The sequence below is a fragment of the Penicillium angulare genome, assembly GCF_028827245.1.
Source record: "Penicillium angulare strain IBT 27051 chromosome Unknown utg000004l_segment0_segment0, whole genome shotgun sequence".
Taxonomy (NCBI): domain Eukaryota; kingdom Fungi; phylum Ascomycota; class Eurotiomycetes; order Eurotiales; family Aspergillaceae; genus Penicillium; species Penicillium angulare.
This window is the reverse complement of record NW_026623163.1, coordinates 7,606-11,428: the sequence shown is the minus strand read 5'-3', so window position 1 is coordinate 11,428 and position 3,823 is coordinate 7,606.

Below are 3,823 nucleotides of genomic sequence, written 5' to 3'. Positions count from 1 at the left end.
TAGAAAAGCTATAGGATATCTATCTAGTACTCTAGGGTACCCAGCTAATTATTTTATTCCTTAAACTACCTATGCTTAAAGTATAGATCTATATAATCCTAGGCTATGCCCTAACCCAAACCTCTAAATATAGGATCCTTAGCTATCTCCTAAACAACCACTAGATTATATATATATAAGAGTAAAAGGAAAGTATAGATATATATAAGACTTAAATACTAAATAGTTATAGTTATCTCTTTTAGATTACTTAACTACTATAATATATAGATATCTACTACCGCCGGTATCTATTATATATTTAGCTTATCTCTTATCCTTTTACTACTATCCTCCTTTAATACTACTTAGTTTTAATCTATACTCTATATTTTATATATAATTATATAGGAATTCTAATAGCTATTAGAAAATAGTAGTATAAGTAGGATCCCCTTTACTAGAATCTATAATAGAGTAATAATTTCTAATAGCTATCTAAAAGTACTAGTATAATCTTTTCTAGTCCCTAACTACCCTCTTCTACTTAAATTCTAATAGACATCTAAAAATATTAGTATAATAGCTCCCATCCCCCTATCCTATTTTCTAATAGCCGTTAGAAAATAAGACGGCCAGACCAGCTATCTATATAATAAACATATAAGTAATATCAACCAGCCGTCAGAAAATAGAGATTGATTTAATATTATTCTACTAATTATCTAATATAGATATATATCTAAGATCTCTATATTCTACTTACAAATACTATAGATACTAAGAAGGAGAATAATATATATATATAGATCTCGATATAGACCGGGCCAGCCTATAAGACTAATATCCTACTCTATATTCTATATAGGAAGTATAAGATTTGGTTTTATACCTAGGTTTATTCTTAGTAAATCACTATATTCTAACCTATAAACCACTAGCACCGAAATTACTAATTATATTAATTAAAACACAAGAAATATAGAACTAACGAGAACCTAGGTAAAAAAAGCCTACTGAAAATACAATTAATCTCTATTACCCTACGCTCCTAAATATATTACTACTTATTTAGGGTAGTAAGATTGGGATCTCTATATTGGGAGACTCGCTCTAGATTCACTTTTACAATTAATTCAGCTTTACTGGGGTTACTAGTGTGGAGACTAAGATTGTAAATCCCCAGGTAGAGTATAATATACTACTAGTAGTATACTTATACAAACTAAGAACTTTATATTTATTTATATCTAGCTATAAAAAGGCTTCTATATCTAGGCCTAGTATATCCCTAAGCACCTTATAGATAAGCTACTTTAGGATCTTCTCCCTATTATCCAATCTCTCTATATAATTAGATATCAAGTCTATCTTATTACCGGAGTCCTAACTATAGTCGGGCCCAACACCCCCCCCCCTGTTCCGCATTAACAAGTCTTGGCAAGGGGGGGGGTGTTGAGTGGGTCTTTAGAAAAAGTGGGTCAAACCCAACAGCCCCTCCCAAATCTCTAATTTTTGAGATATTCTTATCGGGGTTTTTTTAAAATTGGTAATTAAAGCCCAAATTATTGTAATATCAAATAATATTCTACAATATACTAGTATAAGAGTAAGACCCTAGCTGATTTAGAATTAGGGAATTCAGTTTTGATAGGGGATGACAAAGCTAGTCGCTGCGGGTAGGCTATCCCCTTTTTAGCTATCTTATCTTATCTTTAATAAGAGAGATAAGATTATTGAACCCTAATTACCCTAGAGTAACTACTCTAAAAGATTAGACTAGAACTATAGTAGTTTAATAATAAAGATATTGTAATAAAAATCATATATTCTAGTAAAGACGCCTAGCTATAGCTAGCTAAGCTAGTTAGCTAAGTAAACTAGTTGGCTAGCTAAGCTACTAGGCTAAATAAAATATATTACTAAGTAAGCTAGTTAGCTAGTAGGCTAGTTATACTAGTTAGCTAGTTAACTAGTAAGCCTAGTAGCAACCGAACCTGTTAGCTAGTTGGCTAGTTAAGCTAGTAAATCAAATAGCTAAGTAAGCCAGTAAGCTAGATAGCTAAGCAACTTAACCAGCTAGTTAAGCCAATTAGCGAGTTAGACAGGTATATCCGGTTTAAAATAGTTCGGCTTAGATAGACTTAGTTATTTTAATATAGCTTAGCTTAGATAGGCCTAGTTGGTTTAGTATAGTTCGGCTTAGATAGGCCTAGTTGATTTGATATAGTTTAATTTAGATGTGCTAGTTGGTTTGATATAGATCGGCCTAGTTGATTTGGTATAGTTCAAATAAGATGTGCCAGTTGATTTGATATAGATAGGCCTAGTTAGTTTAATATAGCTTGGTTTCAATAGGCCTAGTTGATTTAGTATGGTTCGGCTTGGACGGGCCTAGTTGGTTTGGTATAGTTCAATTTAGATGCGCCAGTTGGTTTAATATAGATTGCCTTAGATGCGCTAGTTAGTTTAATATAGATAGGCCTAGTTGATTTAGTATAGTTCAAATAAGATATGCTAATTGATTTGATATAGATAGGCCCAGTCAGTTTGATATAGCTTAGTTTCGATAGGCCTAGTTGATTTGGTATGGTTTGGCTTAGATAGGCCTACTTAGTTTAGTATAGTTCAGCTTAGACGGGCTTAGTTAATTTAGTATGGTTCGGCTTAGACGGGCCTAGTCGATCTAGTATAGTTTAATTTAGATACGCCAGTTGGTTTAATATATATAGGCCTAGTTGATTTGGTATAATTTAGATTATATACGCTAGTTGATTTGATATAGATAGGCCCAGTTGATTTGGTATAATTTAGATTATATACGCCAGTTGATTTGATATGGTTCGGCTTAGACGGGCCTAGTTGATCTAGTATAGTTCGGCTTGGACGGGCTTAGTTGATCTAGTATAGTTCAGCTTAGACGGGCTCAGTTGATTTAATATAGATTATCTTAGATACGCCAGTTGGTTTAATATATATAGGCCTAGTTGATTTGGTATAATTTAGATTATATACGCCAGTTGATTTGATATAGATAGGCCCAGTTGATTTGGTATAATTTAGATTATATACGCCAGTTGATTTGATATGGTTCGGCTTAGACGGACCTAGTTGGTTTGGTATAGTTCTGCTTGGACGGGCTCAGTTGATTTGATATAATTCAGATTAGATACGCCAGTTGGTTTGATATAATTTAGCTTCGATAGGCCTAGTTGATTTGATATAGTTCGGCTTACACAGGCCTAGTTGATTTAGTATAGTTCGGCTTGGACGGGCTCAGTTGATTTGGTATAGTTCAGATTAGATGTGCCAGTTGGTTTAATATATATGGGCCTAGTTGATTTGGTTTAATTCAGATTATATATACTAGTTGATTTGATATAGATAGGCTCAGTTGATTTGATATAATTCAGATTAGATACGCCAGTTGGTTTGATATAGTTTAGCTTCGATAGGCCTAGTTGATTTGATATAGTTCGGCTTACACAGGCCTAGTTGATTTAGTATAGTTCGGCTTGGACGGGCTCAGTTGATTTGGTATAGTTCAGATTAGATGTGCCAGTTGGTTTAATATATATGGGCCTAGTTGATTTGGTTTAATTCAGATTATATATACCAGTTGATTTGATATAGATGGGCCCAGTTGATTTGATATGGTTCAGCTTGCACAGGCCTAGTTGATTTAGTATAGTTCGGCTTGGACGGGCTCAGTTGATTTGGTATAGTTCAGATTAGATGTGCCAGTTGGTTTAATATATATGGGCCTAGTTGATTTGGTTTAATTCAGATTATATATACCAGTTGATTTGATATAGATGGGCCCAGTTGATTTGATATGGTTTGG